Below are 11486 nucleotides of genomic sequence, written 5' to 3'. Positions count from 1 at the left end.
GATTCATCAGCTGGCCTTCAGCAAGAAAAGAGGCCGGCCTGAGGTCTTAGGCCTTTGACCTCTGTGAAGAGAAAGGTCATACTGCGGGCAAGTGTGCAAGCTCCAGAGCAGGAGCCACAGGCATAGAAATCCAGGCAGGGGCGCCCGGCTGAGCAGAGGGGGATGGTGGGAAAGAGTGGGCGTTTAGAAAAGTGAAGAGTATATTTCTAAGAGACTCAGTGGATCAGCTGACAAGCGGGGTCAAGGGTCATATTTATGCTTGATTCCCGGAGCACGTTACAGTAACATCTGCTTATTAAGGGCCTTCAGGGAGCAGGCCTGGGGACCCAACACTGCTGACCTCCTTCTACAAAAGGGGGCCAGCTAAGAGATTAGGGGACCCTGCTAATGTGTGTTTTGACTTCATGGCTGCCCCCCACTCTCCTGGGCAAGATTTGTCAGCTTCACCCCATTTCTTTTTATAATCTTGCAGAATATTTATATGAGCCCATGGTTAGTAGTAGAACAAAGTTTGAAACTGCCAAAAAGAAAGATTTTGATTGGGAAAAATCTGGGTGAAAAGTACGTACTGGGAAAGATTGAAGCAGGAGAAGAGGGAATTCTTCGTGTGCTAGAATCAAAGCATTTAACAAAAACTTCTCAACATTTTGCATCTTAAATAGAAACAAAAGAAAACAAAACAGATCTGATTGTGTGCTGCCACATTTGTTAGGAAACCTCCTAACAGGAGAAATAACTTGACCATTCATGTACCAGGAAATCATAACTTTTTGTGTCATTTGTATCTCAAATGTTGGTGTCCTGAACTCAAAGGGAGGATAGAACTCATAATCCCACGGCAATTGAAGACTGAACATTGACTCCATCTCTTTATTAAACTTATTTGTTTGAATCATTTCTATGCTTTCAAAAAAATCTGGTTATATTTTTTCCCTGTTACCAGAGAAGTGGAGTCTTCCTGTGTAAATATCTTCCACCTCTAATTTCTCCAGCTAAATTAATAATCTACAGAAGCATCAAATAAAACTGGCTGAAGGAAGAAAAAAATGCACCAGGCTGCTAAATTATTATTTTTTCTTCATTTTCAAGAATACTTGCTGTGTGTCTACTGGTTTCTAAAAAGCATGTTTTACAATGGCTGTAATTTCTCACACTTCCTTGTTCTCATTTCCCATGACTTTTGCATGAAAGTTACTGGAAGAACTCAGCTGGGTTTTAGAAAAATCTCCTAGTGCCACTACAGGCCTTCATTTCAGGAGCATACATAGATGATGATGTCTTAACCACTCATGTGACATTTTGTTTTAGGCTAAAATCTCCTGTAGAAGAATAATACACAGGAATGGGGGAGGAGGTTAGAGATAAAGAATATTATTTTTAGCTAGAAAAAAAAAAGTTAAAATAAGCAAGTGAGTGATATCACGTAACGCAGCCTTCTCTGGTTTCCACATCCGTCCATGGCAAAGTTCACATGGTCCAATGTTCCACGCAATTGTAGGAAAACAGCATGTTTGCTATTTATAGGGTATTGCCTTGGGGAAAGCAGCTCCTCTGAGGAAGAGAATAGATCCAGGGATGTGAGTGGATGAGGCCTCTTCAAAGGTAAGGGCTTGGACCCGAGCGTGTGTGTGTGCGTGTGTGCGTGCGTGTGTGTGTGTGTGTGTGTGTGTGTGTGTTCATGTATGCTGTGCCTTTGGAGTCCAAGGAGCTGGTGGTGGGGTGGGTGATGAGAGCTGTCCAAAACCACTTTGTGATTATAAATAATAAAAAAATTCAATCGGAAGTGCGTTCTGCCAAACTTCACAATAAACCTCCTAGCAGGACATTGAGATTTTCTTAATCAGGGTCAGACCCACAAGCTTAAGGCCAATGAGTTCAGTGGGAAAAATGACTCTTCTTCCCATTTTTTTTTCCCTTTCCTTTTTTCTTTCATTTGGAAGGGACCCCCTCATAAACATGCAGAGCAATTTTCCAGTACATTAACCCAGGAGGGATCCTCTCTCTGTCTGCTCAAGAGACAGAAAAGTTGAGAAACAGGGTGAGGGGAAGATGGATGGGCCTGGGATATAGGAGAGGGCAGTTTTTCCACTGTCCTGCCCTGTACACCTAGCACAAAGACTTCATTGACTGCAATGCTTGACATCAGCCTCATAAACTAGTAGTCAGCACAAAAGGTCTGACACTTGAAAGTACCAGTCCCTGCCTTCTTTCTATTGCAGCTGTGCACGGGGGCTGGGCCTAACAGTGGTGTCCCTTTGTCAGCCCATAGGACAAGAGGTGAAGATAAATAGTGTTGACTTTAATGTAGTCACACAATTTTGCTATTTCCCAAAAGACAACATTTCCTCCCAGGCCTCACATCCTGGCCCCAGGAGATATAACTACCGTCCCCTTTGCCAGGGAGCAAGGCCAGACTGGGGCTGGGGAAGCTATGCGGGTGCAGAAGGGAAATGTGGCTTGAGGGGGTAGAGGAGGGACAAGTACAGAGTTGTGGGATCTGTTCCTTGCCCTCTAGGAGGAGATGGTATGGTTTTCATGCATTCCAGCTTGCGCACAGTGGTTTCTTTCATTTTCTTGAGATCTTTGGAAATGGTCCTAAAGGGGAAAAAAATGAACTCAGGAAGCAAGACTGAAAATGTGTGCAATTGTATGATTTAAAAGATTAAAAAAAAAACCACCACAGTACTTTTGATTATCACAAGACCAAAAAATATAGTGCTTTCCTGAGAATGTTTTGGTAATACGACTTTAAAACAAGCAACGTTAAGTAGAAGGTGAGAATTCAAGTGTTTTAGGTGCTAATGGCTGAACCACATCAGCTCTGTGATCCATTGCATGTGACTGTTATTATTATTCATTTGTAGCTATCTGGGTGTCAGCATAGATAAAACTTTTGTACTATTGCATTTTATGTCAGGATTTGAAATACAGAACATGGAACCCAATTGGCTTTGATGGGTTATGACCAAGTTGGATTGGCTGAAGAGCATCACCCTGCTTGAATGTGAATCCTCTGACTGCAGATTGCCACTTTGGATCTCTCTTCTCACTTTCTGAAGAGGCTTCCTGAAAGGTAATATCTGAGCTATCCCCAGACATAAGCATCTGTCTCCCTTTAGGCCTCTCTGTATCCAGAGTAGATTCTGAGAGTTTAGAGCACCCAGACCCAAAGAGCTATCTAAGTGTTTTATGTGCAGAGAGGGAAATGTGAAAGCTCAAATACCCTTAGTCTTCTTCCACCCAGGCTGAAGAAACATCAGAACTGAGACATAAATGCCCGAGGAATGTTCTATTTAAACACCAACACTGAAACTCAGATACATATCAGCTGATTTTAATATTTAGCTGGGTTTCCTTCCATTCCACTTCAAGTTCACCAGTTTAGAGTCTTCTTCCGGTTATGATCACTCAATATTTGTTTAACTTTTGAACATATATTTTAGAAATTACTGATTCAGACTATTTTAAAAATTCCGTTCTATACAACTCTACTACAATGGCATTCTAGAGAACTTTACTTGAGGTTAAAATTTGAAGGTATCTCATTTGGTGGGAAAGCATTTAATATTTGATACTTTCTATGAATTTTTCAAGTAAGCATGCCTACCTAAAGCCAAATAGTTGTAAGTTGGGAAACCTGTTTCTTGGAAATATAGTACTGACCAGTTTAACCTTCTCTTTAGAAGGATACTGAGGCCAGTGCATCACCTCATGAACTTAAAACATTTGTTTTCAGTTTATCACGGTTAGCTTTTGAATGTAATGTGATACTAACTTGGACTTATTAGTAAACATATTCAATTTTGAAGAAGGTAATTTTCTTTTGTTTTTTCTTTCAGAATCACTGAATTCATTATTTTAAGATATATTTAGATTCATTATACTTAAGTAAAGCTTTGATTATTTCAGAAATTTACCACTCCAATTTTCACATTCCAGATCTGGTTGCTAGGAAGACAGTAGTGTGAACCCAATTATGCCCTTCTGCCTCTGCCTGGCCCACTGCTTCCTTCCTCTTCCTAGGACCACTGGGTCTTTAGTTCCACCATCCTCTGGGCTCTTGAATATATAGCATCATTTGGCAGCTTTCATACATGAAGAGCTGACGTTATTTTATTTTATTTTAGCAGAGAAAAAAATAGCTGAAGATGTACAAACAGCAGCCCCAGTGAGGAGGAGAAGGAAAGAGAGAAGGTAAGGGCTGCATCTAGGGAATTTCTCGTGAGATGATGAGACATGAGCTACTGGAAAATTTTCTATGCTTTTCTGTGTCTGTATCTCTTCTAGCCCATGCTTCTGCAGAGGGTACACAGTGACACAAGTTTTCAGTGCCAGTGAATGTATAAAATAGAGAACACTCTGAGAATATCTCCTCACAACAAAAGTGGCTGGACTTGTTTTCCCCCCCTTTATAGCATACCCTCCCTGTGCCCAGCTCAAACAGGAACAAACTTCATGAGTTATCCTGTAAATCCCAAGATTGAGAGAGTCCCTCAATATTTTCTTCTGAAGATCTCCAACATGAGAAGCAATAGGGTAGTTGAGAAATGGGTTGGGTTCTGGAAAGACCATAGTCCTAGTCAGTGTTCTCTTAATAGAGTTTGGGCAAAAATTTACACGTTTCCGTTTTCTTATTTGTAAAAGAGGCAAACTAGGGGCTGGGGATGTGGCTCAAGTGGTAACATGCTCACCTGGCATGAGCGGGGCGTTGGGTTAGATCCTCAGCACCACATAAAAATAAAATAAAGATATTGTGTCCACCAAAAACTGAAAAATAAATATTAAAAAAATTCTCTCTCTCTCTCTTTAAAAACAAACAAACAAAAACCAGGCAAACTAGATGTATATCTAAATAAGTATTTTCTCTTGGTCCCCAGCTTCTAATAGTGACCTGGATCATAAGTAATTAAAGAAAACAAACAAGACAGTGCTGTAGAAAACCGGACAGGGAAGAGCATAATCTCAGTTAAGGTATCATTGGTACCACATCTAGAAAGGCCAGTGAATCTGATGTGTCTTCATGAACAAGCATTTCCCCTGCTCTATATTTAGAGCTGTGTCATGGAATTGGAATGAATACTCCTTGGAGTTTTCTTAGCTCTACTTGGGGACACATAGTTTTGTAAACTTACTGTTATAAACCAATTTTCCTGGAAGGGACTTCAGCATGTGGATGACCTCGTGGGTATTCAGTTATTGGCTGGTGTCTTTCCTCTGAATCAGAGCTAAAAAATATATTTTAAATAAACACTTGTTTTCTGGCTTGTTGAAGGTCTTACATTTTGAAAAAAAATTATTTCTCTTTGCATAATATGAAACCTGTATATTAGGTCAAATTTGGGTACCTTGATCTATTTGCCTGCATACCAATGTAGTCTGTAGAAACACACGTAACTCTTGTCGATTTACTGGGAATTGTATTGAGCTGGCAATGCCTTTCTGTGTCCCTCACTCATTTGCTTCCAAAGATAGAATACTGCTGCAGATTAAAGGATAAGACTATTTTTGATCTCAACACCAAAGAACTCTCTCTGTGCAAAGAAACCAAGTAGACCCAAGGCCATGGTTGTATAATCATAAAAAAAGAGTGGCTGAATTGGTTTTTGTCCCTCTCCTCACTAATGTGGGCACCAAGATACTTTGCTGAAGGCCTTTGATTACTTATGTACCTTGATGCCAACTTTACAAAGGACAAGGACCAGTTGAATTAGGGAGTTAGTTGTTTCTAGTTCTCTAGGTAGAGATTCAGCCTCACATGATAATAAATTGCAAACAAGTTCAATCTGACAACCTGTAAACCTTAAATTTTGTTTATCTCAAATGCATGTCCTGGTCCCATTTAGGAAAATGAGCTTGTTTTCTCTTTTCTTTTCTCATCTGAATTGTTCTTTCCTGTCCAAACCCAAAACCTTACCTCCACCTCTGAATATTATTTTTTCTTTTAGATGTTAGCAGTAATCTAAACCGGTTGTAATTTTTTTCTCTTATAGTCTGATTTTTATCTTATAACTATTACCCCAATTAGTAGAGGTTCTCAGATTTTCATACCTAAACAGGGGAGTAACTCTCTAAATGAGTTCCCTTTTCCACTATACCTAACACACACACACACACACACACACACACACACACACATACACTTTTTGTATAGACCTAATACTACTATTCTTTGATACAGGACTCTTTTCTAGTTACTCTTCAATGACTAATGCCTTAACCTCATTTAAAAAAATATTTTCTAGCTGCAGATGGACACAATACCTTTATTTATTTACTCATTTTTCCTGTGATGCCGAGGATTGAACCCAGTGCCTCACACATGTGAGGCAGGCACTCTACCACTGAGCTACAGCCCCAGCCCCCTTAACCTCATTTTTTCACCCAGAATGAGACCCTGATACATTTCAACTCACCTTCATCAGTATGTTTACTTTGAGACCATGACGAAACCATAAACACTTTTCCCTTAGATACTAATTTAACCTTTGGCAGTTACCGTATGCTTCATCATTCCTATTTGAGAAAGTATAAAACATTCAGAGAAGTCTTCTAGGAGTTATTAGAATTATTAAAATGATCACATGAGGATGATAAAGCTGCTCAAGAAGTTGAGTATGGAGGTAGATAATAATAATAGTAGTAAGAGCAGTAATATGGGTGTAGTTATCAATGATTGTCACTATGTGCCAGAAAATATTATGTACTTTTTTTTTTTCATTGACTTAATTCTACAGCAACACTCTGAGGTTGGTCCTTGGTATCTCACAGATGTGAAAACAGAGGTTTTGACAGGCTCAGTACAAAGAGGTGCATGCTTTAATAAAGTCCCAAAGAATTGCAAAATCCCAGCAGGAGAGATAAGCTATCTAGCTGGAAGAAAGTTGTAAAAAGAAGTCATAAAATAGAGGAAAATGACTGGGGATTTTTCATTTAATTAATTAAAAATGTGACATTGTTCAGTCTTACATCACTATAGTTCTATGAGTTCATGATTGTGTTTGTAACTGGGTGATCAGCTCCTTGAGGATCAATATTAATTCTTTTTGTCTCCTGTATAGGGGCTAACCTAGTGTTTTTCACAAAGTGGAAACAATTTACTTAAAAATACTTTTTCTTGTTTTGAGCAGTGAGATCCTGTGTTTCAGCTTTTGTGGTTGCTACTGTTCTAGATACATACCTGAAGGTAGTCTGCTTATATGGAAATAGGTTAGTATACACTAATTGTATATACAATATATTTATTTCTGTTTAAGAATGTTAAAACAATCTTAAAAATGGGATGGGAGGAAACTTTGGAAAATAAAAAAAATAATAGGTTAAGACTCTCCTCCCCATGGACAAAATAGGTTAGTATATACACTTATACGCTAATATAAATGTAAATTATGATATATGCCAATATAAAATAAATTATGATATTTTCTGTTTTTAGTTTATCATGAAATATTTTTGGACCTGTCTTTCTCTGTTTATTCCAATCATAATTATTTGCTAAGCAGAGTTTGGTTTACAATTGAAAGGATTAGAGCTGGTATAGGTAAGGTGATGTGAGTTGCCAAAGATTTTCACAGAATCATGGTTCTCTGGAGTTCCTCATCTTGATAAGTGTGTCTTTGTTAGAGTTTCAGTGACTTTCATTGGAAGGATTAAGTAGGATTAAATTTAAAAAAACAAAGTGATTATAACAGAGTCCAATACATCATAGTGCTATGTAAGTCTTAAAAGTCATTGTTGTCATCTTCGCCATCATCACCATCAACATCATCTTCACTCATGTCCTTCCATTTCTAGTTGTCAGTGAACATCACTGTTGAGAATGGTTCCTAAACTAACATCAATGTTGCACTTGGTGGTGTGGCCTTAGTAGAGGATTTATAGCCTTAGATTTGATACACTTAGTGGATACACTTCATTAATGTACTACTGGGTACCATTGTTTCTCATGCATCTTATGTAATATTTTTCAGGGGTAGTACAGTGTCCTCTTCTTGAAGAAAGTATGTGATACTCCCTGCACAAACCTCCTTTTACCTCCAACTTGATCTTATACTATTCAATATCCTTGATTCAAAACTGGATTCTATTTACATGCCATTTAATAAATACAACTATTTTTTGAGTTCATGTTAAAGTTAGTGAAAATTAATAGTCCTGAACCATTAGAACTAAAATTAAATTTATGGATGATCAGCAACCATTTTTTACAAATTATTTTGTTCTTTAATTTGAATACATCTAACAATTATTTTTTTAAAAAAGAAGTTATTCGTTATTTAAATAAAAAACAAAGTTTAGATGAAACATTTCGTTAGTTATCCATCTCTTCTTTCTGAGTCAAATGACACATATTTGAACAGGGAGAAATGTTCACTTGAATTACAACCATTTAAACAGATTTATCCAGAAAGCTGCATGTGCAGAAATATTTACTTGACTTTATTTTTATGAATTCCTAATATAGCCTTGAGCACAGATACTTATCAACACATGATTCTTTTCATTCAAGTTTTCTGTAATTCATATTTTTTTCTAGTAAAAGTTATTGACTATAATAAGAAGAATTTAAAATAAATGGAATATTTCCAAAATATATGTGTGGGTTGATCACACAGGAATCATTCATTTTTAATATTTGATCAATTCCAATATTACTGAGCATATACCCTGAATTTCAATGTTATACTCACTCAGCTAAGTTTAAGAAAGGGGAGGGTGGTTTAGGATATAACTCAATGGTAGAGTACTTGCCTAGCATGCATGAAACTCTCTGTTTGATCCCCAATACTTAAAGAAAAAATAAAGTGACAGTTAACATATTTTTTTTTTTATTTTCCAAAGTTTCCTCCCATCCCATTTTTAAGATAGTTTAAACATTCTTAAACAGATCTCTGAATATTCAAAGAAATACAATGAAAATATTGGGGAGTTTTCTAGTTAGTTTTTTTTTTGTTGTTGTTGTTGTTTGCTGCTGTGACCAAAAGACATGACAAGAACAATTTTAGAAGAGGAAATGTTTATTTGGGGGCTCACAGTTTCAGAGTTTTTTTTTTTTTTTCCCCATAGATGACCAACTCCATTGCTCTGGGCCAGATATGAGGAAGAACATCGTGATAGAAGGGCATGACAGAGGAAAGCACCTCAGGACATGGCACCAGGAAGCAGAGACAGAGAAGGAGAGAGAGAGAGAGAGAGAGAGAGAGAGAGAGAGAGAGAGAGAGAGAGAGAGAGAGAGAGACTGACTCTCCTCCCCATGAACAAAATACATACCCCAAAGACACACCCCAAATGACTCACCCCCCACAGCCACACCATATATGCCTACAGTTACAACCCAGTTAATCTGTATCAGTGGATTAATACATTGATTAGGTTAAGGCTCTTATAACCCAGTTATTTCATCTCTAACCCCCCTTGCAGGGTCTCACACATGAACTTTGGGTGGACACTTCATATCTAAACCATAAAAGGGAGGCAACATGTTTTTCTAGTCCTTCATTTATTATAAATTTTAATTCATAGTCAGGAAAAAGTGGAAGAATAATATTTTGAAATAAAGTTGAAATGATTTAATACTTTTTATTTTTAAATGTATTGTGCTTACTTCTCTCATATTGCTACTAATTAAAGTGTAAGAATCTCAGAAACAGAGAAGCATTCCTATAGTACTTTCTTGAACAACAGTGTCATTGAAACACTGGTAAGATAATTTTGATGAAAATTTCTGATTGTGTGCTACATATGGTTCTGAAAATGTTTATAATTTTAATAAATAATAGTTAGTATCAAGTTACTTCATGGATTAATTGATATAATAGACCCACTGGTTACTTATATTTTAACTGATACATGATCTAAGCAAATCATAAAGGAAGTCTATAGCAATAAGAACAGAGTTTCACAAAAACACATATTCAACAACAGGTTGAAAAGTGTTCAGAGTAACTTCATACTCAATTTTGTTTCTGTTTTTCCTTTCTTTCTTTTTTTTTGGTTTGTTTGTTTAAACTATATATTTTATCAATTATTCAAGAAATTATAAATATAAATTTTAAAATGTGAAAGGGTGACATGCAGATCACTTTTTTCCTGATAAAACCACTCAAAGGTAACCATGGTTAACATTATGCTTTAATTCTGTGTAAATGGTGTGTAGAGGCAACATGAAAAATATCAACAATCAGTTCCGAATGGTATTGACCAATGGAAAGCATTGCCAATTGTAAATTTCAACTGGATGAAGCATGTTTTGTTGAATATCATCTCTGTTGTGTTTATACATACACATACACACACATATCCATAAACAATTGATAAGTTTTTGCATCAGCTATAATGCATATACACATAGTACATGATCTTTTAAAATTGTACATTTTGTATAGAATAATTATAATTTGGATAGTGAGACTATTCTAACAATTGTTTATTTCTAATTAATCTGCAAAGACAGAATAATTGCTAGGCAAATTAGAAATGCAAATTAAATTGGTGGGGGAGGAGGAATTTTTTAAAACTACTTAATAAACACCTTCAGAACACCTGTTTAATAACTATGCAAAGTTTGCATCATTCTTAGCTAGACCATAGTGAAGGTAAGAGAATTTTTCTGGGAAATATTTTCTTATTTCTGAAAGGGTTACAGTATAGAACTTTACACTATTTGGTTTTTAAACTATTTATTTGCATTTTTCGAGCACCACCCCCAAGCAGTTAGCCCTAAGAAATATGAATTCTATTAAAATTTCATTTGACTACCTACATTTTTTGTTTGCAAGCAAATTGAGCATATATAGAATGAATTTAATAAACTTTTTCTTTAAGAAGAAAAATTGTGTACTGGAAACATTACATTTGGATCAGTATCAAGGATCAGTGGATGTTTTAGAGTTTCTATAACGAATCAAGTTCACCCAGAAGTTCACGGATCAAGACATTTTCCCCTAAACAAGTAATCAGTAAATTGTAAATCCATATGAGGGTCTTGAAATATTTTTGAGACATTAGGGAAAAAAGAAAGGAGTTATGTCAGAGGGTTAATCTTGGGAAGCCAGAATAGATTCATATAAGAACTCCATGGGTTCATGCCAGAGGTTGCCTCTGGTTCTGGAGTAAGCAGTGGGCTCGACTTATTCTGAAGGAGGGTTCCTTTGTTATTACCTACACATCTCCACTCATTGGTTCTTGGCAAAGTACATTAACCTGTGAAGTCACTGAAATACCAATGCCTAGAAAGGAACCAACTGAAAATTAGGTTTCAACACAAACATGCACTGTATCAGATGTGGTAATGCACCGAGTGCATTACAGGCTCACTTTGCCTCTTATGTGACATGAAAGTGTGCTAAGAACACACAGTTTTACATTCATTCACATCCCCAAATGTCCTGCAGTGGGGAACTCACTCCCTCAAAAGAAGAGCGATTTCTATCCTCATTTGTGTTTGAAACATGAAAACAACATAACAGCTGCATGCTGCATTGAATAAA

At 36.8% G+C, this 11486-nt stretch overlaps 1 long non-coding RNA gene across 2 annotated transcripts; it reads left to right on the top strand.

Moving 5' to 3' along the window:
* The first annotated feature begins 1459 nt into the window (after positions 1–1459).
* Positions 1460–9587, top strand: LOC110597653 (uncharacterized). Of its 2 annotated transcripts, XR_013439454.1 has the most exons (5): positions 1460–1602; positions 2918–3073; positions 4128–4194; positions 7128–7206; positions 9064–9587. It is a non-coding gene; the product is annotated as an uncharacterized LOC110597653 (long non-coding RNA). The 2 variants fall into 2 exon arrangements; XR_002483402.3 differs by lacking the exon at positions 7128–7206.
* Positions 9588–11486: the final 1899 nt, after the last annotated feature.

Source organism: Ictidomys tridecemlineatus, chromosome 5 (genome assembly GCF_052094955.1).
Source record: "Ictidomys tridecemlineatus isolate mIctTri1 chromosome 5, mIctTri1.hap1, whole genome shotgun sequence".
Classification (NCBI taxonomy): domain Eukaryota; kingdom Metazoa; phylum Chordata; class Mammalia; order Rodentia; family Sciuridae; genus Ictidomys; species Ictidomys tridecemlineatus.
This window is presented reverse-complemented; position numbering and strand designations above follow the sequence as displayed.